This window comes from Choloepus didactylus, chromosome 14 (assembly GCF_015220235.1).
Source record: "Choloepus didactylus isolate mChoDid1 chromosome 14, mChoDid1.pri, whole genome shotgun sequence".
NCBI classification, from domain to species: domain Eukaryota; kingdom Metazoa; phylum Chordata; class Mammalia; order Pilosa; family Megalonychidae; genus Choloepus; species Choloepus didactylus.
Window position 1 is genome coordinate 85,350,907 of NC_051320.1, and position 27,895 is coordinate 85,378,801.

General features: G+C 37.3%; 1 protein-coding gene and 1 pseudogene across 1 annotated transcript in view; one reads left to right on the plus strand and one right to left on the minus strand.

Moving 5' to 3' along the window:
- The window catches only part of CYRIB (CYFIP related Rac1 interactor B), a 135,715-nt gene that overhangs the window by 58,636 nt on the left and 49,184 nt on the right, over positions 1-27,895 (minus strand).
- LOC119509050 lies at positions 6,489-7,186 on the plus strand (annotated as a pseudogene).

Genomic DNA, 27,895 nt, shown 5'->3' on the forward strand with positions numbered 1-27,895 from the left:
AAAATTACTTTATATTCGTTTGAAAAAAAACAAATTTTTGAAAAACAGAAGAACAGATGAGAAGGAGCAGTCCAGCTCATTAATGATTAAAATGGTGTGGAAGTGGTATACATAGTTAGGGGAAGAGATCAGAGAACTCAGAATAAGTCCAATTACATACAAATGTAAAAAGAAGTAAAAAAAAAAAAAAAAAAATCACCAAATATTTATCAAAGAGTCTATGTATACAGTACCAAGACAGAACTCCAGGAGATAAACAGAAAAAAGACTGAACTCTCTAGAAGCATCCAGTCTTATTACGACAATTAAAATGTTCAAGGTAAAAACAAAGTGTCATGAAAAACATCTAAACACAGTCCTGGGCAATTAAGAGAGAGATTATTTCCACCTAGCATAGGGCATGGAAATTAGATATTAGAAAAAAATTATGAAATTTTGGTATCTGAGATAGACTTTGAAGAATGGACAGGATTTTGACAAGCAGGACTAAGGAGGCAGAAGGTTCTAAGAGAATATCCCAGGTTAGTAACTGTACAAAGTAAGCATCACAGGGCAATGAAGAAAGAGAAGTTTAATAAATGGTGTTGAAATAACTCCATGGAAAATTGAGATAAATTCTTCCTGGCCTGTAAATTCCAGATCTTAGAAAATCTTAGAAAATACAAAATATCTTTCTTATCTTTGGAGGAATAACAAACAAAAATCTGAAGCACTATAAGAAATTTAAAATGGAAAGATAAAATCATATAAAAATTAAAAATAAAGGTTACCCAAAATGTTTCAACTGTGTGTGTGTGTGTGTGTGTGTACCAACAAAATGAAGAGGGAAATATTATCATGTTAATTTATAAGATGAAAACAAACACACATATGAAAAAAAAACGTTCTCTCTAGCAAAAAAGAAATATTATATAGCAAAGTGGACCTAAAAAGTTAAATACAGAATTACCATATAATCTGGCAATTGCACTTCTAGGTATGTACTCAAAAGAACTGAAAGCAAGAACTCAGATACTTGTACATCAATGTTCATAGCAGCAACATTCACAATAGCTAAAACAAATGAATGGATAAATAAAAAGTGGTTTATCCATACAATGGAATATTATTTGGTCATAAAGAAGAATGAAGTTCTGATACACGCTATAATATGGATGAACCCTGAAATAATTATGCTGAGTGAAATAAGCCAGACAACGAAAGACAAACGCTGTTACGATTCTACCTACAATAAAAGACCTAGAATAAGCAAATTCAGAGACAGACTATAAATCAGAGGTTACCAGGGGCCGGGTGGAGGGGGGAATGGGAAATTATTGCTTTATAAGTACCGAGTTTCTGTTTGGATAAAGAAAAGGTCTTGGTAACAGATGGTGGTAACAGTAGCACAACATTGTGAACGTAATTAATACCACTGAAATATACACCTGGCTAAAATGGGAAATTTTGTATTATATATACATTCCCACAATAAAACATAAATATATGAAAGTGGTTTAGAGCACTGGTTCTGGAATAAGAGACCTGAGTTGGGTTTCCACTTACGTAAATTATGTAAGTTCTTTAAGCATCTGTTTCATTATTTGTAAAATGAAAATAATATATTTAAGTTACTATTAATTTATCTGAGCATCAGTTTCCTCTATTTGTAAAATAACAACAATCTCAAAGTTATGTGAAAATTAATGGAAATAATGTCAGTTTTGTTAAACATGGCCACCACCTTTTTTACTCAATGTTTAAATTACATAATAAATGCATAAATCTCTGTTCTGATACTGTATCTCAGTATAGCACTCTTGAGAATATCCATTTCTAAAACACACTAAAGCTAAATATATGAATAAAAATCCCAGGCTTCTGTGTCATTTTACACCATGTTTACCATCATAAACTTGTTTTATCAGAAGGAACTGCAAAGTTCTTTGCTATACCCAGAACTACATTTTCTATATTGATACAAATATCAAAGTATATATAACATATATACCTTGGTATTATGTAATTAGTAATATCTTAGGTAACTATATAATACCTTGATATTATATAGCTTAAGTATCAAACATATTTTAGCATTTTAAAATTGGCATTACAAGGAAAGTCTCCATTTCCATGCTACAGAAGATTTGAAATATCAACATTTGTCATCTCCACAAATTTAATCATCTCCACAAGGAAGCAAATGGCAAAATATAAGTTGGATAGGAAACTCCAAGCCCTCAGAACATGACCTTATTTTTTCATGTTCTCAAATTTCTTATAATTTTAATTTTCCCTTTTATTATAAGGGCAAAACATGCTCACTGAACAACCTTTAATAAAGAAAGTCAAAATAAAACAATAAATACCACTACCTGTTATACCACAACCAAAACTAACCACTAACAATTTATTTTCCTCTAACTTTTCTTCTATATATATTTTTCCAGACTTGAACACCATTTTCTTTATATTTGTCCTTTTTATCGTTCATGTCGTAGCAATATTTTCGTAGCATTAAATTAAATTTTAATTATGTACCATTCTACCCTACAAATAAACCACATTTTTTCAAACACCTTTCTACTGCTGGATATTCAGAACTGTTGTAATTTTTTCCTATTGTAAACAATGCTGTGTCAAAGGCTTCCAAAATCACACAAAGATTTGGTGCACATTACAGTAAGTTATTCCGTTCTCAAATTTAAAGAATTTTATGACCTAGTATTTTATTGTACAACCCGAACAATTATACAAGGTAGCACTGCATGGGTAAGGGTTCAAGAACCCCAGCAAGCAGCATCCCTGGCTGCGCACACGTTCCCCAGAACACGTGGGTCACACTCCGGCCCGCTCACACATACACCCCTAGACATCAAGGTACAAACATAATCAAGCCAGTGCCAGGCAGCCTTCTCCAATTTTTTCAGGTGAGATGTATCACATCCTGTCAGATTTGTTGGCAGGAGGGTCAATGGGATGGGAAGCAGGTATCTAAGAGGGAAGGTGACAGAAATGACCTCAGAGGATGACTGGAGCTCAGTCTGGACAATACACTGCTGTACACACCTGTATGTTCAGGGAGCACACTCATATAAGCTCTCCTGAGTGTGGCCATGCTACAGGTGCTGGCATGGGTTTACGGACTCTCGAGAGAATTGCTTCTCCAAGACTTGGCCACAAGACTCAGGATGTTTCCAGAGAAATTACAAGTCTAAATTACGCCTGAAACACCCATAAGATGTGGCATCCATGTGCAAAGGACAACCTGAACACCTTGCATAATTATCCTAGCTATGACCAACTTAAATCTTTGTTAAAATAACATCATTTTTCAGTAGGTCTTGATACCTAATGTCAAATTGCTCTCCAAAGAGAATGTTCCAATTTACACTGCCATCAGGACTGTGTGCATGGGCCAATCTCACAACATCCTTGACACACACTTCATTGTTTAAAAAGTGTGTATGCACACACACATGCACACAGGCATGTACACCTTCCTTCAGATTGCTTTTATTTAATTACTAATGAGGCTGACCATTTTTTTCCTCTACATTTGTATAACTAGCTCTTTCCCATTTATCTATTAAGGCCTTTGTAAGAGAATCACTATTATGTTTGAATTTTCTGGATCAGATACTCAATATAAATGTGTATGATAAAGTTAGGTATGGTCTCTTTGAATTACCCCCTCTGTTGACTTAGTTACCATTTATTAAGCAATTACTATATTGGAGACACTGCACCAATAATATGTACTTTGCATGATTTATTTCACTGAACCTTAAAAATCTGATGACATAAAATTATTAGCCCCATTACACTGATGAGAAAGTAGACATTAAACTGTTAATTTAGTAGCTTGCCCCAGGGTCATAATTAGACAAAAGAGGAAAGATAATCAGCTTTATTTTTCAAGAAACAGATCTGTTTAAGCAATAATGGTTTCTGTAAATGTGACTTTTCTATAAAATAAATACTGCTTTCCCACTAACTTCTACTGTAAAATTAAAAATAATCCCTTAAAAAAAAAAGCAAAATATGCATTTTAATATGTGTAATAAGAGCAAGTGGGGTCCTCCAAAAGTAAGAGTTCATGGAGCCTATGCACTATCCAAACAACCTCATCTACATGCTCAATTATGGTCCACATCAAGCTGATGACCTAGCACTGCCCATTATCTCTGCACCTCATGGATGAATTCTGAATAGTAGGTAATAGGAAATGGCTCCAAGTGCACTGGTTTCTAAAGACCTGAGTCTGAACCCTCAATGAGAATTTGACACAAAATACTGTATTACTTATACATTTTTTTTCAAAGTTTATGTGTGTTAGTAAAAATACAAAAAGAAATCTGAAGAACATTTTTCAATTAAAACAAAATCCATTAACAAATAGTCACATATACATGTTCTTAATAATTGACATTATTAACACTAGAGGATGAGCTAATTTTATCTGCAGGTGATTATGAAATGCACCTTTTACTTTTTACCCCACTGAGAATGGGGAAGCTGGTTTTGGATGCAAAGGATTGCAAGTACACCTAGCATGAACTCAGTCACTGAATATCAGAAGGATCCACTACAATCAATAACTAACAACATTAGCCACTTAGTTCTACTATCTTGCAGTGTAACATCCATAAATTGCTAACTCCTGTGCTGTTTTACTAAGCCTACTCTTAGGAATTCTGTCTTTAACAACGTAAAGAACTAACTTACAGAGGACTGATCTTGTTCAAGGATAATTGATTTCTCACTACGGCAGTGCCATGCATAGGTGAGTTAGTAACAAAAGCAATATTATCTCACTGGTGAAGGCCTAGATTCCACCTGCAGTACACTAGAGAACATGAGTGTTACACTAGATATGACTGTTTCACTGGAGAACACCAAAAGTGACTTGCACATAATTCCACCATAGTGGGCCAACACATCTGTAGTAACGAAGGCCACATAAGGAAATGATTCCTCAGATGCCATTCTGTAGATCAGTAAATCCTCTTTAAGCAACTGTACCTGAAAGACTGAGTAAACTCAAGTTTAATTCAGAAGAAAAGAAGATGACCTTTGCTGTTATCCCTGACAAACTGCCTTGGAGCAGATTCAGTGGGGTTTGATTTTGGAAACTAACTTGGGAATCTGAACCATTTAATGCTGGTTTTCTCTGTTGAGTCAATTGAACCAAGTTAATTCTAGACATTAAATCACTGGAAAAAAAAAATAATAACCCACAACAGCATAACTGGAAAATTTGAGGCAAGGGCTAGATTAGGATGATCATCAGGCTTTGGGAACATTATGCAGAACCGTCTTACTTCTGGACCTTCTGGTTACCGTCAACACCTTCCCCTGACTACTGGACTTTCTGCAATGGGACTTTCTGACACCTGTAAAATTAAAAGCTTGTTTTTAAAAAATAGACATCAGTAGAGTTTCTACATGTTCATCTCCTCTATACGTTCAAAATCTCTTATAGAAATTAAATGCATGAAGTAATTTTAAAGAAACAGATAAGAAGAGATGTATGAACTAACATAGGGAAAACAATACTTTACAATTCTGCACATAAGGAAATTATTTTCCCCAGGGTCAATTTTAGAAAAGATCAATAAATATCTACTTGAATGTATACATCCTGCTAAAAGTATATATGCTCCAAATTTATTCTAAGTGATTGCACTACTACTGAAATGACTATCCTTTCCACTTTCTTACCTGCTTCATCACCCCAACCATCACCACCCTCTCCAGCCATAATGCCTACAATGCTGTCTCAAAATAAAAAGTTAAAAAAAATCATGACCAAGTACAGTTTATCTCAGAAATGCAGGGCAGTTCAGAAAATCTATAAACTGTTTTGAAACGCATTAAAAGATTAAAGAGGGGGAAAAATATATAGTCAGCTCCAAAAATGCCTACAGAGCATTTCATGAAATCTACACTTAACTGTGAATTAAGAAGAATAGAAAGGAACTTCCTTAACCTCATAAAAGATTATTTACCTCTACGGAAAACCTAGAATAAACATAATCCTTAATGAAGAAATGCTAGAAACTTTCCCTGAACTGAGACAAGGATGCCCACTATCAACTTCGAATCAACACAGTATTGTAGGTACTAGCCAGAGCCAAAAGCCTAGAGAAAAAGACAAAAGGTTAAAAACAGTAATTAATTATTAAAAAAAATAAAGCCTCCATTTTCCCACAAATATGAGAGTTTTCACATCCTCCCCCCTCCCCACACATCCCATTTCAGAATTCATGAGTAAGGCAAAGTAACAGAATATATTATCAACACACAAATACCAATTGCATTTCTATTCTCAAATTAAAAGCAGAAAGGATAGATTTTGTAGCGGCGCTGGAGGCTGCGTTCGGCTGGAGCTGCGGAGACGGATAGAGGAGCGCGCTCCCCCGGGCGCTGCCGCCCCTGGTCCCGTTGGACACCCCGCTTCTCCACGCCTTGGGCGCCGGGCTTACGCGCAGACCGGCCCTCACAGCTCCCGGTACCCGGGACCCTCGCCCGGCTGCTCGTCCACAGCCCGCCGGCCGCACACGTCCCCGGAGCCTGGCCTAGGGCGGGCGGCGACGGCTCGGCGGCGTCCCCATGGCCGCGACGGGCTGGCGGGACGGCTCCGGCCAGGAGAAGTACCGGCTCGTGGTGGGCAAGTCGGCGCTCACGATCCAGTTCATCCAGTCCTATTTTGTAACGGATTATGATCCAACCATTGAAGATTCCTATACAAAGCAGTGTGTGACAGATGACAGAGCAGCCCGGCTATTCTGGATACTGCAGGACAAGAAGAGTTTGGAGCTATGAGAGAACAGTATATGAGGACTGGCGAGGGTTTCCTGTTGGTCTTTTCAGTCACAGATAGAGGCAGCTTTGAAGAAATCTTTTAAGTTTCAAAGACAGATTCTCAGAGTAAAGGACCGTGATGAATTTCCGATGATTTTAATTGGTAATAAAGCAGATCTAGATCATCAAAGACAGGTAACACAGGAAGAAGGACAGCAGTTAGCACGTTAACTTAAGGTAACATACACGGAGGCCTCAGCAAAGATTAGGATGAATGTAGATCAAGCTTTCCATGAACTTGTCCGGGTTATAAGGAAATTTCAAGAGCAGGAATGTCCTCCTTCACAGAACCAACGCGGAAAGAAAAAGATAAGAAGGCTGCCATTGTGTAATTTTCTAAGAATACCATGAATTTTAGCTGCCAACTGCCAGGAAAAGTCCTCATCTTCTATTTCTCTCCTTACAGTTTACATCTTGTCGGTACCTTCTTAGCCTTAGACAAGCAAGTCTGACAAATGATCACCATATTAGCCTTAGACCAAGAAGCTGGCTAATCTTTTCCATGAAGATACTATGGTCATTTCAAGACAGATTCAAAGGAAACACTAAGGCTGCTTCTAAGGTTATCTGATTTCTTTAAAATGTATATCTATATACACAGACACATTTTTAAGGACTTACATTTTAATAGGGACGAATCAGTTTTGGAACCCAAGCTGTTTGCCAAGCTGAAGTCTGAGGTGTGAAATGATTTTTAACTTCTGGAGTCATATTGCTTACTGTTACTCTAAATAGAAACTTAGTTTTTTTTTTTTAATGTGAATTTCTGCCCACCTTTAACAAATTTGATGTCAGCTTTAGTTAACCTTAGATACTCTGAATTGAATCTGCAAAAGTGAGACATCTCAGACCTTAACTGATGCTATAACTTTGTTTTCCCATGGCCAAAATACCAAAATGCCTATTTCCTTTATGGATTCGAAACCACTTTTCAACCCTTTATTATTACTCCTACTCTCGAAGGTGGTAACAGTCTACGTGGCCAGATATTTGGTTCATTTTGGACTTAAGCATTTCATTGTTCTTAGTTTTTTAATTTAACTCTTTTTACAGCCAGGTTGAGGGTAGAAATAAACAATTTCTGTCTGTCTTCTTTTTTAAGTGTTTCTGGATAAGGGATTCAAAAAAAACTAAAACTTTTTTGTTTAATGTAATGTAAAATATGGAATTGATCTTTCCAGGGTCAGAGATGATCAATGTTTTTGCTATATACTTTTATACATTATTTTCTAATCAAACTAGTTAACAAGTATTTTTATATGTTTGTAAGCAAATATGCTTTCACAGCATACCTTGTGTATATGTAAAGATAAGTATTTAATTCTCACTGTTCACTTTTAACTGACAAAAGGAAAAATAAGTAGAGGCTATGGAAACTGTGGTAGAACTTTACCTGCTGTTCTGGTCCTGGTTGTACCCACCTTTGGCCAGTCACATACCTACTCAATAAAGCTTCCCAGTAGAGTACAACTTACAGGATGAGAATCTGAAATCACTTTAAATATCCCTTACTACATATTGACTGTTATATCAAGTATTAAATGTAAAACTTTTGACAATTATTAAAAAAAAAAAAAAAAAAAAAAAAAACAGAAGGGATAATGTTCCCCCAGAAATACAATTTATAATAGCAAAAAGCAACATACAATAACTAGATACAAATATAACAAAAGTTGTGCAATATCTGTATGGAAAAATTCACAAAACTTTAGAGAAAGCCGTAAGTAAGTGAAAAGACATCATATTCATAAATAGGAAGACTCAATAAAGACGTCAATTCTCCCCAAATTCATTTATATATTAAATGTATTTCCAACCAAATCCCAAAAGGATTCTTTTGTGAAACTTAATAAGCTGATTCTAAAAGTTACATGAGAAAGCAAAAACTCAAGCACAGTCAAAATGCTCCTGAAGGGATCAAGTGGGACAACTTGCCCAATCAGATATGAAGACACAAAATAAAACTGGAGTAATTACAAGACAGAATGTTATTGTCAACAACAAATAGGCAAATAGAACACACAGTCCCAAAACAGACACACACATGTACAAAAGTAAGTAAAGTTCAAGAGACCCCACTGCAGATCACTGGGGAAAGCAGCAGAGTGTCACATAAATGGGTCTGGGATAACTGACTATTCGTATAGAAAAAATAAAATCCCTTTCCTACACCATAATAAAAGTCAATTTCCAAGAGATTAAAAGGCTTAAATTTGAAAGGCAAAACTCAAACTTTTAGAAAGAAATATAGGAATGTTTCTTCATGATACTCAGGTAGGGAAGGAGTGCTTAATTTAAACAAGTTACAAAAAGTCATTAATCATAAATGAAAAATGGTGTCACATTAATAAAGAAGTTCTGTTCAAGACACTTTAAAGAAACTGTGTATTTAAAAAACACTAATAACAAGAAAATATCGGCAAGAGAAAGGATTAGTATACAATATACAAAGAACTGCTAAACTTGGTAAGAACTTGACAGAAAAATGGACCACAGTTATAAACAAGCATTTCACAAAAAAGAAACATAAATGACAAATAAACACATGGAAAAAAATGTTCAACTTTGTTACTCATCAGCTAAAACCATATGAAATATCATTTTACACCCAACAGATTATACTCTTAGATACTAACATGTGAGATTACAAACTGTTTCAATCACTGCAGAAAACATTCTGCATTTTCTTGTCAAGTTGACAATTATGTCCTCCATAATCTAACAATTCCACTCTCAGGTATATAACCCAGAGAAACTCCTGACACGAATGGCAGGAGAAATGTACAAGAATGTTCAAAGCAACATTGTTTGTTAAGGGTGGAGGGGACGCTGGAAACAACTCAAATGTTTATTGAATGCAGAATGGCTAAATTGTGGCTTATTCACACAACAATTTACAGAGCAGTGAAGATGTGCTACAGCTACCTGCAACAGTAGGATGAAGCTTAGAAACAATGACGAATTCATGCAAAGTCTCAGAAGAGACAAACACCAGCAAAACTAAAAATTATTTTAGGGATAAGTAATTTTTTAAAGCTTTAAACTTAATGAACACAAAATTCAGGACAGAATTGTCCTCTGAGGGGAAGCAGGAGGATTGTATAGGAAAGGAACAAAGTAGCTTCAAAGATACCGGTAAAGTCCTAGTTCTTAAATTAGTGCTGGGTTCATGGACATTAACTTTATGCTCATTAATGCTTCATAACTTACATGTGTTTCATGTTTTTTTAATGGATCAAATATTAGATACGAAAATTTCTTAATGCAAAATGAGCAAGCATTCAAAGGCTAGCAGGAAAGGTTAGACCACACTCCAGGTCAAGATAGGGGACTGAGAATGAGGACTGGCAAAGAGAAAGTGTATTCAAATGAAAGCAAAGGCCTTTTTTGTTTGTTTTGTTTTTTGTTTGTTTGGTTTTTTTTGGTTCCCCAAGTCTTTCTCTTCTTCTTCTCTTTTTTTAAACAATTTTATATGATGATCAACAGGAAGAACTTATGAAGCATTTTAAATAAGTACTTAAAAGAGTAGTTCAAGTAAAATAGTCAGTCAACTCAATCCATGCGCCATGTTACTGATGACAGGAAACAAACATGCTTTCTCACAACACATTTCAAGAAACTGATCAGTCTACATGCAAAGCACAAAGACGAATCCTACAATTCAATACCTTAACTTTCAGGGATCTGTTGTAGTTTCAAAATGATGCCTAAATACAGTAGACATTTTTTGAGATATACCTTGCCTTTTCCCAAAATGTTTAACAGTAAAAGCCCTCTTATCCATCATCAGAACCAGAATTTTTTCAATTAATCAAATTCTTGATGGAAACAATAATATATATATATACGCATTCATTAGATAATCTTTTTATGTAAGACCAAGGCTTTTCTTTGAGAATACAGGTCACTGCTAGAGTACTGAAGAGTACATCCTCCATAGGCTACTGCTTCTTCAAATTATCTGTGGTGAAGGACAGTTGTTCTGTTTTGTTTTAAATTTCTGATCTGCCATAGTACAATACTTTTGTGAAAATTACTAGAAAAAGAAAATTGCAATACTAGAAAAAGTGAAATTTTTAAAAGACTTAAAGTCCTGATTCTTTGCTGACTGGTAATGAACTTAAGAACTAGTGCTGGTCTGTGAAGCGTGCTTTGAGTAGCACTACTATAAATAAAGCGTGGGCCCTGGAGCCAGACTGCCTGGCTTTGCCTTGAACAAGTTACTGTCTCTCTGCCTTTGTTCATCTGTACAGCAAGAATAATAGTAATACCTACCTCATTAGGCCATTGTGAGGATTAATTAAATGAATATATTTTTAACATTTAACACAGTCCCTGACAAACAATACGTACTCTATAAACATATAATTATTATTATATAAACCATATCCATAAATATATATTTTCTAAAATGTTTTTGCTCTTAAAAAACGGAATGAGAAATAAAAATATACTGAAAATCCAATCTTTTACATCATTATCACTGACCAATCATACCACTTCTCTCAAAGTGTGATGGTTGGGTTCATGTGTCAACATGGCTAGGCGACCCAGCTGTCTGGTCAAGCAGGCACTGGCCTGAGGATTGCTGTGAGGATATTTGAGGCTGGTTAATAAACCAACAGGCTGGTTTGTTGGCTCATCAGTCAATTGACTGCAGCTGACTAATGACTCATCAAGGGGCGTGCCTTCCACCATGAGAGAATGCAATTGGCTGGATTTGGTCCGGGTGATCGGCTGGTTTGTTGGATCATCAGTCAACTGACTGCAGCTGACTAATGACTCATCAAGGGGGCGTGCCTTCCACAATGAGAGAATGCAATTGGCTGGATTTGGTCCGGGTGATCAGTTGAAGGCTTATAAGCTGGACGGTTAGAGAACCTTCACTACTTCTTCAGCTGCCCAGTGAAGCATTTCCTGGGGAGCTTGTCCAAGTTGCCGGTTTGTTTCCTGAGGAGTTCATCGAGCACATTCGTCGAAAATCCCAGTTCATTTCCTGAGGAGTTCGTCGAAGTTGCTGGTTCGTTTCCTGAGGAGTTCGTCGAAGTTGTCGGTTCGTTTCCCAAGGAGTTCATCGGACATCTTCCTTGGAGTTGACAGTTTGTTACATCTGTCATTGATTCTGTCTCCCTAGAGAACCCTAACTAATACACAAAGCTTATCAGGGATTGGCCACTGAGCATATATTATTTGGTTCACACACAGAATGCAAAGGGTTTAGTTATATTGCCTCCTTGTCTCCCAGTGACAAACCCACATGACATTTTTTTTTTGAATTTTTAAATTATTTTTTAATTCTTTTTAATAATTCAATTTTATTGAGATATATTCACATACCATGCAGTCAAACTAAACCCACATGACATTTTACAAAACTAGATAAACAAAAAAGGAAATTGGTTAACAAAGTGCAGCAAAGAAAAAAAAAAAGATAATTCTGGAAGTGGATATTAAAATGGAGTTATAGAAGAAACAGCTGACTAGGAATGCTGACACTGCCACTGTTAGGAAGACTAGATATGGACGCAGAGAAACTCAGTGAAGGTGAATATTAACAACGTAAGTAAGAAAAGTGGCTATGATGTAAAGGATGAACATGTCCCACAGGAAGTGATGCCAGAAAATGACTTATTAAAGGAATTCTCAGATATATTTTAAGACATTGAAAGGGCAAAGGATAAAATGGTGGAAGCTAATCCAAACTTAAAAAGAAGTATGACAATTCAGCCAAGACACAGAAATGATGCTTGCCATGTATTTAAAGGCATATGATGGGAAGAAAGCAAGTGCTGCTCAAACTACTCTCAAAGATTTTTTACAACAACAAAAAACAAAAAACAAACAAACAAAAAAACACAACCAAACATTTAATTCCCAATGTTTTAAAAAATTAATGTACTAAAACCCATTCCATTTCTGGAATCTGTTTCCTCTCCCTAAAAGGGCATTCCTTTCTACCTTGCAAATGCCTTACCCACTGAAGTTCAAATTAAAGTTAATTCTGCTTTCAAAAGAGCCTTTCCTGCCCACAGAAATCCCTGCAATCCTAAAGCATTTTCACCCAATAGTGCAGAGCTACTCGTGTATTCCATATGTTAATAGTATTCCTGAAAGAAGATAAATTCCTGAAAGGCATGAAACTTGTTCTTCAATTCTTTAGTACCCTAGTTAACACTTAGTACTTAAGTATGTTACAAAAACAAAGTGAGACAGCATAGCATAGAGGTGGAAAGGGTTTAAACTAGAGGCCGTGAAATCATTCAGATCCCAGATTGAATTCCAGTTCTGACATGTGCTACAGTGATTCAGGGTCACAAATTAGTAAGCATTAGTTTCTCATCTATAAAATGGAGTTAATAGTTTACCTTCTCTGTTTTAAGGATTAAATGAGAATGCAAGTCTAGAATTAAGCAATAATTAAGCAAAAAGCACAAAGTAAACATGCAATGAAATGTGGCTATTATTAACAACATTGATTAAACATCTACCACACAGCAGATTTAGTGCTAGGTTCTAGAAATATGAGGATGCCTAAAGTATGTTTGAGTTCTAATACTGAAGAACTTCATGTATACTTGAATACCATTCATCCACCTAGGTTAGAAAATAGAAATTACCTGCTTTCTAAGACCTAATGGATCACTGCATCTGCTAAAGATTTTCTCTCATGTATTTCCTTTTCTACCAGCCCCACATCACCACCACTTACTAGTTCGAGTTAGCACTTCTGCAGTTGCCTATCTCCCCTTGGGTCTCACTGCTTTAAGCACAACCTCCTTTCAACTCATTCTCCATAATATTATCAGAAAAGAGTCCTCTAAGTCAGAAATGAACCACATATCTACCCATCATAAATGAATTAGTATCTTTCAAGTTAGTATATTTCAGTAATGGTAGTGCCATGGGACATGACAATGAGAGATCATCTTAGGTCACAAAACAAGACTCAATAATTTCCAAAATACTGAAACCACAAAGGAATGAAGTTAAAAACCAGTAACAGTGAAATGCAAAATTCACAAATATGCGGAAATTAAATAACACAATCTTAAATAACCAATGTGTCAAAGAAGAAATCGCAAGGTAAATTAGAACTATCTTGAGGCAAGTGAAAATGAAAACACAATATATCAAAACTTATGGGATGCAGCAAAGATAGCACTGAGAGGGAAATTAAAGGCTGTAAATGCTTCCATCAAAAAGAGAGAATGATCTCAAATAAGAAACCTAACCTCACGAGTGGATGATCTACAAAACACAGAGCAAGCAAAACAGGATCTAAAAAAACGGAAGAACATACCATGTTCATGGATTGGAAGACTAAATATAGTTAAGATGTCAATTCTTAAACCTAAACTGATTTATAGATTCAATGCAATACCAATTAAAATCACAACAACTTAATGTGCAGAAATACAAAAACCAATAACCAAATTTATTTAGAAAGGCAGCTGTAGATTTTTCTGGATTTTCTACATACAGCTAAAAATATCTTGAGAAAGAGGAACGAAGTGGTAGGTCTCACACAACCTTTGAAGCATACTACAAAGCTACAGTGGTCAAAACAGCATGGTACTGATATAAAGAGATATACCAACCAGTGGAATAGAATTGAGTGTTCAGAAATATACTCTCTCATCTACGGAAAATTGATCTTTGATAAGGCAATCCAGCCAAAGCAACTGGGACAGAGCAGCCTCTTCTATTACACTTCTATGTAAATATTTATATTCCACAACTTAAAAACAAAAGAAAAAACTAGAAAAAAGAAGGAAATTTCTTGAAAGGCTGAAAGCCTTAGTAACATCAGGAACAAGGCAAGCATTTCCACTGGCATCGCTATTATTCAACACTGCACTAGAAGTTCTAGCCACAGCAATTAGGCAAGCAAAAGAAATATAAGGCATTTAAATTGTAAAGGAAGAAGTAAAACTTTCCCTATTTGTAAATGACACAATTCTATATAGAGAAAATCCTGAAAAATTCACACACACACACACACACAAATGCTACTAGAGCTAATACATGATTCAGCAAAGTACAGGATACAAAATCAACATGCAAAAATCAGTAGGGTTTCTGTACACTAGTAATGAACAATTGGGAGAGGAAATCAAGAAAAAAATTTCATTTAAAATAGCAACTACAAGAATCAAATATCTAGGAATACTCTAATCAAGGACGTAATAAGGACTTATACATGGAAAATTACAAAACATTGCTAAAAGATATCAAAGAAAACTTGAATAAATGGAAGGACATTCCATGTTCACGGAATGGAAGACTAAATACAACTAGATGTCAATTCTAGCCAAAGAGACTTATGGACTCAACACAATCTCAAACAAAATTCCAACAGCCTTCTTTGCAGAGATAGAAAAGTCAATTATCAAATTTATATGGGAAGGGCATGGGGACCTGAATAATCAAAACTATCTCAAAAGAGAACAAAGTCAGAACACTACACTTCCCCATTTTAAAACTTGTTACAAAGCATGGTTCTGGCACAAGGATGGACTTATATGCCAATGGAATTGAACAGAGGGTTCAGAAACAAACCCTCACATCTACGTTCTTGAACTGATTTCTGACAAGGGTGCCAAGTCCACTCAATAGAGAAATAGTCTCTTCAACAAAGGGTGCTGAGAAAACTGGATATCCATATGCAAAAGGATGAAATTGGATCTCTACTCCACATCATATATAAAAATTAACTCAAAATGGATCACAGACCTAAATTTAAGAACAAAAAATATAAAACTCCTAGAAGAAAACATAGGGAAGCATCTTCAAGACCGTGTGTTTGACAATCGTTTCTTAGACTTTACACCAAAAGCACAAGCAAGAAAAGAAAAAATAGATAAGTGGACTTCATCAAAATTAAAATGTTTTACGTAGGAAAGGACTTCACCATGAAAGTAAAAAGACAACCTACAGAATGGGAGAAAATATTTGAAAACCACATATCTGATAAGTTATAGTTGTAAGTATACAACTAACTTTGTATACTTAATATCTCAACTATACAAAGCTACCCTACAACTCAACAAAGACAACCCAATTTAAAAACGGGCAAAAGACATGAATAGACATTTCTCCAAAGATATACAAATGGTCAATGAGCATATAAAAAGATGCTCAACATCATCAACCTTAGGGAAAAGCAAATCAATCACACCTAGTAGAATGGCTACATTAAAAAAAAAAAAAAAAAGCAGAAAATAAGAAGTGTTGGGGAGAATGTGGAGAAGTAGGAACAATGGTTCATTGTTTGTCAGAATGTAAAATGGTGAAGCCACTGTGGAAAAGTTTGGTTCCTCAGAAAGCGAAGTATACAATTACCCTATGACCAAGAAATCCCACTTCCAGGTATGTACCCCAAAGTGAAAGAAGAGACTTGAACAGATATTTGCACATTAATGTTCATAGTGGCATTATTCAAAATAGCTAACAGGTGGAAAGAATCCAAATGTCCATCAACAGATGAACAGACAAACAAAATGTGGCATATACACAGAATGGAATGTTATACACCCATAAAAAGGAATGAAGTTATGATACATGCTATAACATGGATGAACCTTAAAGACGTTATGTTGACTTAAATAAGCCAGACACAAAAGGACAAATATAGTATCATCTTACCAATAGAAAATAACTAGAATATGCAAATTCACAGTCAGAAATCGGAACACAGGCTATGAGGGGTGGGGGTGGGGAATGGGGAGTTAATGCTTAATTGGTACAGAGTTTCTTCTTGGATTGATGGAAAAGTTTTGGTAATGGATGGTGGTGATGGTAGCACAACACTGTGAATGCAATTAACACCGCTGAATTATATATTTGAATGTGGCTAAAAGGGGAAATTTTAGGTTGTGTGTATGTTACCAGAATAAAAATCTTAAAAAAAAACATAAAATTGTACAACACAAACTGAACTCTAATGTAAACTATGGACTATAGTTAGTATAATTATAATATTGTTCTATGAATTGTAACAAAGGTACCACAATGATGGAAAGTATTAATAAGAAAAACTGTATGTGTGATAGGAACTCCATACTTTCTGCATTATTCTTCTATATAATTAGAACTTCTCTAATTCAAAAAATTACATAAAAATAAATAAATATGGAGGCAGGGCAAGATGCAGAGTGGTGAGGTGTGGGTTTTCGTTACTCCTCTGGGGCAGATAGGAGATAGCCAGGAACTGTGTGAAACAGACACTGCAGAGAAATATGAGTTTGGACACACATCACACAATACTCATGAACACCTGGAGCAGCTGAGATCAGCGAAATCTGTAAGCTCTCACACCCAGGGAGCCTGTGTCCCTCCCTGCCAGGCACAATCCTGAGGGTGGAGGGGCCATCTGTGCTGGGAACCATGAGGGAGAACTGCAGTTGTGAATCTGATTGACAAACTCAGACTGCTGAACAAAAATTCCAACCACAGATAAAATGAGACCAGACACCGGAGAATCTAGGAACAGTCAGCCCGGCAGAGAGGAGAGAGGGCTAGTAAAAAAGACAAAAATAAAAACAGAGATTATTGGAGTGGGGGGTGAACACAATACAGAGAAGGGCTGGACTCAAACAGAATCAGACACATATACAAACCCAAGGGGCTAAGGCACTTCTCTGAAAAGCCGTTTTTTCTGGTTTCTTGATTGTTCCTTAATTGCTCTCCAACTCCTAGTCTTTTTGTATTTCAACAGCCCATCAGAACTGCAAGGACTAAACTAAAGGGCTTTACTTTAAACAGTCTATACTGGGCTCTTCTTTTTCTTTCTTTTTTTTACTCTTTCCTTTTTTTAAAAAAATAACTATTCTAAGTAGCCCACTACAAAAAGCCTCTAAGACTTGCAATTTGGGCCCAGGCAAGAGCAGAGCTAAGACAGCTATTAGAGACAAAGCAACAAGTCTAGTGGGGGAGAAAATTCACTTATAACTTCCCCAAGAAAAGGGGGCGTGGCCCAGCTCCCGTGGCAGCCCTCCTTTGGGGAACTCAGACCCCAGGGGCTGGAATTCAGAAACCAACTTCAGTTAGCCACGGCCCTGACAGGTCAGGGTCAGCTGGAGAACTAAAGGCTCCATACCTCCTCCACACTGGCAGGGGAACTGCAGACTGGCAAGCGCCACCTGCTGGACAGCACAGGAAAAGCACAGAGTCTAAAGGCCTCACAGGAGGGTCTCATTCTCAAGGAAACTCCATATGCTCCTCCTGAGACCTAGGCCTCTCTGGACTGAGAAAATTTGACTGGCATTGACTGTATCTGTGGAGACCCTCACACAAAAAGGCTACATAGAGGCAGAGCAAGAAACAGAAAAACAAGAGGTGAAAAACTACGATCAACTAAATAGAAGCTAAATTAGAGGCCTAGAATAAGGTGAACAAAACACCAGAGGTTAGAGAACAAAGCCAACCAACAAGAAAACCCTAGGTAAAAGAGAGAGAAATCGAGCTCCAGAATAAACTAATCAGGAAAGTCAGATACCTTGACAGCTCAAGATAATGAGCCGTACTAGGAAACACAAAAACATGGACCAGACAAAGGAAAAAACTAATAGTTCAACCTAGACTAAAGGAGTTGAGGCAACTAATGCTAAATCAGTTCAATGAACTGAATGAAGAACTTATTAAAAATGTTCAAACAAATCTAAATCAATTCAAAAATCAAGTCAATGAACTGAGAGAAGATATAGCAAAAGAGATGAAGGATATATATATAAGGAAGACACTGGAATGACCATAAAGAAGAACTCATAAACTTGAAAAAACAAATGGCAGCACCTATGGGAATGAAGGGCACAACGGAGGAGATGAAAAAGACAATGGAGGGATACAACAGTAGATTTGAACAGGCAGAAGAAAGAATCAGTGAATTGGAAGACCAGATATTTGAATTCATACACAGAGAAGAACACAGAGTGAAATGAATGGAAAAATAAGAGCAGCGTCTTAGGGAGCTGAGTGACAACATGAAGCACACGAATATACATGTTATGGTGTCCCAGAGGGAGAAAAGAGGGGAAAGGGGGTAGAAAGAATAACAGAAGAAATATTCACTGAAAATTTCCTAACTCTTATGAAAGACAGAAAATTACAGATTCAAGAAGTACAGTGTACCCCAAACAGACCCCAACAGACCTACTCCAAGACACTTATGATCAGATTGTCCAATGTCAAAGACAAAGAGAGAATTCTGAAAGCAAGAGAAAAGCAAATCCATCACATACAAGGGAAGCTCGATAAGACTATGTACAGATTTCTACACAGAAACCACAGAGGCAAGAAGACAGCGGTATGATATATTTAAGATACTGAAAGAGAACTGCCAACCAAGAATTCTATATCCAGCAAAACTGTCCTTCAAAAACGAGGGAAAGTCCAAAGAAGATGGCAGCATAGAGAGGAATGGAAGGTACTTAGCCCCCCCGGAACAACTAATAAACAACCAGGAACAACTAGCAAATAATCTGGAATAACTGCTGGGGGACAAACGTGACTGTCCACACATCATACACCAACCTGGATTGGGAGGAATGCCCGAGATCACAGCATACAAACTCTAAGTAAAAACTGTGGACCCAAGGTGAGAGTCCCTCCCCCATGGCAGCACAAACTGCAAAGCCTCACTGTGCTAGAGAACGGCACTCTTTGAGCAAGCGAATATACCTCAGCCCAGCTCAAACTGAGGCTTTAATTAACAAATGTTGACTGCTCAATAGAAGCTATGAATCCCCAAAAAGAATACGGAGGCTTTTGGTGACAACTGACCTTGGAGAGCAAGAGAACCTCTGGGGGAGGAAGGGCGAGCCCAGAGGTCTGGGTGCTATCTCTGGAAGATGGGCGAAACTGAGGGTGGCCATGGACTGACCCTGAAGAGGGGCTTTCTGTCCCCTATTTTTGGCTCAGCGGAAAAAGCCTCAGCCATTTGCAGTTTGCAGTGCTCTGACCCAGACAAGGGTGGAGATAGCAGAGTCAGAGAAACTGTTCGAATGCAAATGGATCTCCACAGTGGGTGTCTCTTCCCTAAGAGGAAAAAGGTGGTGCCAAACTCTACTACCTGCCTTCCATTCAGAACCAGACCCCAGAGCCTGGAGGAAAACAGCCATGGGCCACACCTCCTTACACCAGTCTGGAGCGACAAGCTGACAGATGCCACCTGCTGGGCAGAAAAGCACAGTGCCTTAAGGATTCAGAAGGTTTATCAATCTTCTAAGACACACTCTCAGGGAGACCTGATACTGAATATTGCCCCCTTCTGAGATCTGAGCCCATTCTGGTCAGGGAAAACCTGACTGGGTTATCCAAGGAAACCAGATGCCAAGACAACAGAAAACTACAACCTACACTAAGAAAAACGAAGTTATAGCCCAGTCAGAGGAATAAACTTACACTTCAACTGAGATACAGGAATTGAAACAACTAATGATAAATCAGTTCAAAAAGTTTAGGGAAGATATGGCAAAAGAGATGAAGCGTATAATGAAAACACTGGGCATACATAAGGTAGAAATTGAAAGTTCAAAAAAACAACCGAAGAATCTATGGAAATGAAAGGCACAACACAAAAGATGAAAGACACAATGGAAACATACAACAGCAGATCTCAAGAGGCAGAAGAAAACACTCAGGAACTGGAGAACAAGACACCTGAAAGCCTACACATGAAAGAACAGATAGAGAAAAGAATGGAAAAATATGAGCAACATCTCCAGGAATTGCATGACGACACGAAATGCAGGAAAGTACATGTCGTTGGTGTCCCAGGAGAAGGGAAAAGGGGCAGAAGCAATAAAAGAGGAAATAATCAATGAAAATTTCCCATCTCTTATAAAAGACATAAAATTACAGATCCAAGAGGTGCAGCATACCCCAAACAGAACAGATCTGAATAGGCCGATGCCAAGACACTTAATAAACAGATTATCAAACATCAAAGATAAAGAGAGTATCCTGAAAGCAGCAAGAGAAAAGCTATCCATCACATACAAACAAAGCTTGATAAGACTATGTGCGGATTTCTCAGCAGATACCATGGAGACAAGAAGGAGTAGGTGTGATAAATATTTAAGATATTGAAAGAGAAAAACCGCCAACCAAGAATTCTATATGGGGCAAAACTGTCCTTCAAATATAACGGAGAGTTTAAAATATTCTCTGACAGACAAAGAGAGAGTTTGTGAACAAGATACCTGCTCTATAGGAAATACTAAAGGGAGCATTACAGACTGAAAGGAAAAGACAGGAATGAGAGGTTTGGAACACAATTTTGGGAGATAGCAGCACAGCAATGTAAGTACACTGAACAAAAATGACTGTTAAGTATTGTTCAAAGAGGAAGGTTAGGAGCATGTGGGACACCAGAAGGAAAGAGGAAAGATAAACACGAGGATGGTATAACTCAGTGAAACAGGGTGCTCAACGATTGTGATAAAAGGTACAAATATGTTTCTACATGAGGAAGAACAAACGAATGTCAATATTACAAGGTGTTAAAAATAGTGAGACTGCAGGAAAAATACAATCAATGCAAACTAGAGACTATAATAAACAGAAGTACTGTATTATCCTTCCTTTAATGTAACAAAGGCAATATACCAAAGCTAAATGCATATGCGGCAGGGGTAGGGGAGGGGTATGGGACTCTTGGCATTGGTGATGTCATGGTCTAACTCTTTATTCTACTTTGGTTCAATGCTAGCTTTCCTTCTGTCGCTTCCTAGCTGTCATGCTTTTGTTTTTCTTTTTGTTTTTCCTCTTTTTTTCTTTTGTCTCTCTAGCTTCTTTGATTCTTCCTCCTTCTTTGTGGAAGAAATAGAGACGTCCTTACAGAGATAGTGGTGATAGTGGTGAATACATAAATACGTGACCATACAGGGAACCACTGACTGTTTACTTAGGATGGAATGTATGGTGTGTGAACAAAACTGTCTTAAAAAAGGGGGGTTGATGAAGAAAACCTGAGGGCACTATATTGAGTGAAATCAGACAGACACATAAGGACAAATATTGCAGGTTCTCACTGATATGAACTAGTTATAATATGTAAACTCTTAGACATAAAATATAAGTTACCCCGATATAGAACGGGGCTAAACAATGGGGAGTGGTTGCTTATTATGAGCAGAATGTTCAACTAGGATGACCTTAAACATTTGGAAGTGGACAGAGTTGATGGCAGCACGTTATGAGAATGACTAACAGTGCTGAATGGTCTGTGAAGGTGGTAGAAAGGGTAAGCTCAGAGTCACGCATGTCACCAGAAGAAAAGTTGGAGGTTAAAAGATGAGAATGTATAAAACAGTGAATCTTGCAGTGGGCAATGTCCATGATTAACTGTACAAATAGTAGAAATCTTTCTCATGAACTAGAGCAAATGTATGACACTGTAACTAGGAGTTAATAATAGCAGGGCAAATAGGAAAAAATATATACCTATTGCAAACTATATATTACAGTTAGTAGTATTTTAACATTCTTTCTTCAACAGTAACAAATATACTACACCAATACTATGAATCAATAATGGAGGGGAGTTGGTCAGTAATGGAGGGGAGTTGGTTAGGGGTATGAGAACATTTGAGTTTCCTTTTTTTTTCCTCACTCTCTCTATTTCTTTTCTGGAGTAAGGAAATGTTCTAAAAATTGAAAAAAAAATTAATTGTGGTGATGGATGCACAGCTGTATGATGGTACCGTGGGCAACTGATTGTACCCTTTGGACCTTTGGATAATTGTATGATTTGTGAACAATCTCAATTTACAAAAAAATTAAAAAATTAAAATGAGGGAGAGATTAAAATATTTTCAGACAAACAGACACTGAGAAAGTTTGTGATTAAGAGACCGGTGCTAAAAGAAATTCTAAAGGGAGTGCTACAGACTGACAGGAAAAGACAGGAAAGAAGAGTGTAAAAATGAAGATTATCAGGAAGGGTAAAAGGAGAGAGAGGGAAAAATAAGACATGACATATAAAACCCAAAAGACAAAATGGTAGAAGAAAGCACTGCCCTTACAGTAATAACACTAAATGTTAACAGATTAAACTCCCCAATAAAAAGACACAGACTGGCAGAATGGATTAAAAACCAGGACCTGTCTACATACTGTCTACAAGAAACTCATTCTAGACATGCGGACAAAAATAGGCTATAAGTGAAATGCTGTAAAAAGATATTTCATGCAAACAACAACCAGAAAAATCCGGGAGTAGCTATATTAATATCAGATAAATTAGACTTTAAAAGTAAACAATTAAAAGAGACAAAGAAGGACATTATATATTAATAAAAGGGTCAATTCATCAAGAAAACATAACAATCATAAATATTTGTGAACCAAGCCAGAGTGCCACAAAATTCATGAGCCAAACACTGAGAACACTGAAAGGAGAAGTAGATAACTCTACAATAATAGTTGGACACTTCAATACACCTCCCTCATCAATGGACAGAACATCTAGATAGAGGATCAATAAGGAAAAGGAGATGTTGAATTGCACTATAAATGAACTAGATTTCAAAGACATTTATAGAACACCCACAACAGCAGGATACACATTCTTCTCAAGTGCTCATGAAACATTCTCTAGAATAGACCACATGCTGGGTCACAAAGCAAGTCTCAACGAATTTAAAAATACTGATATTATAAAAAACACTCTCTCAGATCATAACAGAATGAAGTTGGAAATAAGCAACAGGCAGGAGATTGTAAAATTCACAAATAATATGGAGACTAAACAACACACTCTTAGAAACCAGTGGGTAAAGGAAGAAATTACAAGAGAAATTAGTAAATACCTCGAGGCAAATGACAACGAAAACACAACATACCAAAACTTATGGGATTCAGCAAAGGCGGTGCTGAGAGGGAAAGTTATTGCCCTAAATGCCTATATTAAAAGAGAAGAGAGAGCAAAAATTGAGGAATTAACTGTCCACCTGGAGGAACTAGAGAAAGAACAGGAAACTAATCCCAAAGCAAACAGAGGTGAAAGAAATACAACAATTAGAGCAGAAATAAATGAAATTGAGAACAGGAAAACAACAGAGAGAATCAACAAAACCAGAAGTTGGTTGTTTGAGAAAATCAACAAAATTGATGGACCCCTAGCTAGGCTAACAAAAAAAGAAAAAAAGAGAGAGAGAGTGAGAGTGAGAGAGAGAGAGAGAGTGCAGATGCAAATAAATGCAATCAGAAATGGAAAGGAAACCTAATTACTGACCCTGCAGAAATAAAGGAGATAATGAGAAGATACTATGAGCAACTATATGCTAATAAACTAGACAACTTACACAAAATGGATAACTTCCCTTTTATTAAACAACCAACATTAACCCAAGAAGAAACAGATGACCTCAACAAACCAATCATAAGTAAAGAGGTTGTGTCAGTCATCAAAAAGCTCCCAAAAAAGAAATGCCCAGGACCAGATGGCTTCACATGTGAATTCTACCAAGCATTGAAGAAAGAAGTAATACCAATCCTGCTCAAACTCTTCAAAAAAACTGAAGAGGAGGGAAAGCTACCCAACTCATTCTATGAAGCCAACATCACCCTAATACCAAAATGAGACAAAGATACTACAAAAAAAGAAAAGTACAGACCAATCTCTTTAATGAATATAGATGCAAAATCCTCAACAAAAATACTCGCAAATTGAATCCAGCAGCACATTAAAAGAAGTATACACCATGACCAGGTGGGGTTTATTGCAGGTATGCAAGGCTGGTTCAACATAAGAAAATCAATTAATGTAATACATCACATCAATAAATCAAAGCAGAAGAACCACATGATCATCTTGATCGATGCAGAAAAGACATTTGACAAAATTCAACATCCTTTCTTGATGAAAACACTTCAAAGGATAGGAAGAGTAGGGAATTTTCTCAATCAATATGAAAAAAGCAATATATGAAAAACCCACAGCTAACATCATTCTCAATGGGGAGAGACTGAAAGCTTTCCCTCTAAAATCAGGAACAAAACAGGGATGCCCACTGTCACCACTGTTATTCAACATTGTGAAGGAAGTTCTAGCTAGAGCAATTAGGCAATAAAAAAGAAGTAAAAGGCATCCAAATTGGACAGGAAGAAGTAAAACTTTCACTCTTTGCAGATGACATGATTCTATATGTGGAAACTCCAGAAAAACCTACAGCAAAGCTATCAGAACTAATCAATGAGTACAGCAAAGTGGCAGGCTACAAGATCAACAAGCAAAAATCCACAGTGTTTTTATACACAAGGAATGTGCAACAAGAGGAAGAAATCAAGAAAAAAATTCCATTTACAATAGCAACCAAAAGAATCAAGTATTTAGGAATAAACTTAACAAAGGCCACAAAAACTACAAGAAACTGCTAAGAAAAATTGAACAGGATCTTAAAAAATGGAAGAACATACTGTGTTCATGGATTGGAAGACTAAATATAATTAAGATGTCAATCCTACCTAAACTGATTTATAGATTCAATGCAATACCAAGTAAAATCCCAACAACTTACTTTGCAGAAATAGAAAAACCAATAACCAAATTTATTTGGAGGGGCAAGGTGCCCCAAATAGCCAAAAATATCTTGAGAAAGAGGAACGAAGTGGGAGGTCTCACACTACCTGACTTTGAAGCATATTACAAAGCTACAGTGCTCAAAACAGCATGGTACTGGCATAAGGATAGATATACCCACCAATAGAATAGAATTGAGTGTTCAGAAACAGACTCTCACAGTTACGGACAACTGATCTTTGACAGGGCAGTCAAGCCAAAGCAACTGGGACAGAGCAGCCTCTTCAATAAATAGTGTTTGGAGAACTGAATATCCATTTCCAAAAGAATGAAAGAGGACCCCTACCTCACACCTTATACAAAAATTAATTCAAAATGGATCAAAGACCTAAACATTAGTGCTAAAACCATAAGACTCTTAGAAGAAAATGTAGGGCAATTTCTTAAAGATCTTGTGATAAGAGGTGGTTTCCTAGACCTTACACCCAAAGCACGAGCAACCAAAGAACAGACAGACAAATGGGATCTCCTCAGAATTAAATACTTTTGTACATCAAAGGACTTTGTTAGAAAAGTAAAAAGGCAGCCTCCAAATGGGAGACAACATTTGGAAACCAAATATCAGATACGGGTTTAATGTCCCAAATATATAAAGAGATCCTACAACTTAACAACAGAAAGACAAACAACCCAGTCAAAAAATGGACAAAACTCTCTCTCTCTCTCTAATAAAGCCACCTCGGCAGGTGAACTCACTGCCCTCCCCACTATGTGGGATCTGACTCCCAGGGGTACAAATTTCCCCGGCAACATGGGATATGATTCCCAAAGATGAATATGGACCCGACATTGTGGGATTGAGAACATTTTCTTGTGCAAAAGGGGGATGCAAAACAAAACAAAGTTTCAGTGGCTGAGAGATTCCAAATGGAGTCAAGAGGTCACTCTGGTGGGCATTCTTATGCACTATACAGATAACACTTCTTAGCTTTTAATGCACTGAAATAGCTACAAGTAAATACCTGAAACTATCAAACTGCAACCCAGTAGCCTTGATTCTTGAAGATGATTTTATAGCAATGTAGTTTACAAGAGGTGACAGTGTGATTGTGAAAGGCTTTATGGATCACACTCCCTTCATCCAGTGTAAGGATGGATGAATAGAAAAACAGGGACAAAAAACTAAATGAAAAATAGGGTGGGGGGTGTTTTGGGTGTTTTTCTTTACTTTTATTTTTTATTCTTATTTTCACTTTTTCTGGTAAAAGGAAAATGTTCAAAAAGTAGACTGGGGTGATGAACACAACTATATGATGGTACTGTGAACAACTGATTGTACACTTCAGATGACTGTATGGTATGTGAACATACTGCAATAAAATTTAATTAAAAAATAATAAAAAATGGAGGCGGGGCAAGATGGCAGACTGGTGAGCTGTATGTTTTAGTTACTCCTCCAGGAAAGTAGGTAAAAAGCCAGGAACTGCGTGGACTGGACACCACAGAGCAATCTGTCTTTGGGCATACTTCATACAACACCCATGAAAACGTGGAACTGCTGAGATCAGCGAAATCTGTAAGTTTTTGCGGCCAGGGGACCCGCGCCCCTCCCTGCCAGGCTCAGTCCCGGGGGAGGAGGGGCTGTCAGCTCCAGGAAGGAGAAGGGAGAATTGCAGTGGCTGCTCTTATCGGAAACTCATTCTACTGATTCAAACTCCAACCATAGATAGACTGAGACCAGACACCAGAGACTCTGAGAGCAGCCAGCCCAGCACAGAGGAGACAGGCATAGAAAAAAAACAACACGAAAAACTCCAAAATAAAAGCAGAGGATTTTTGGAGTTCTGGTGAACACAGAAAGGGGAAGGGCGGAGATCAGGCCTTGAGGCGCATATGCAAATCCCGAAGCAAGGCTGATCTCTCTGCCCTGTGCACCTTTCCTTAATGGCCCTGGTTGCTTTGTCTATTAGCATTTCAATAACCCATTAGATCTCTGAGGAGGGCCGTTTTTTTTTTTTTTTTTTTTTTTTTTTAAATCCTTTTTGCTTTTTCTAAAACAATTACTCTAAGAAGCTCAATACAGAAAGCTTCAAAGAATTGAAATTTGGGCACGTCAAGTCAAGAGCAGAACTAAGAGAGCTCTGAGACAAAAGGCAATAATCCAGTGGCTGAGAAAATTCACTAAACAACACAACTTCCCAAGAAAAGGGGGGTGTCCGCTCACAGCCACCATCCTGGTGGACAGGAAACACTCCTGCCCATCGCCAGCCCCATAGCCCAGAGCTGCCCCAGACAACCCAGTGTGATGGAAGTGCTTCAAATAACAGGCACACACCACAAAACTGGGCGTGGACATTAGCCTTCCCTGCAACCTCAGCTGAATGTCCCAGAGCTGGGAAGGGGGAGCAGTGTGAATTAACAGAGCCCCATTCAGCCATCATTTGAGCAGACTGGGAGCCTCCCAACACAGCCCAGCAGCCCAGAACTGCCCTGGGGGGACGGCACTCACCTGTGACATAGCACAGT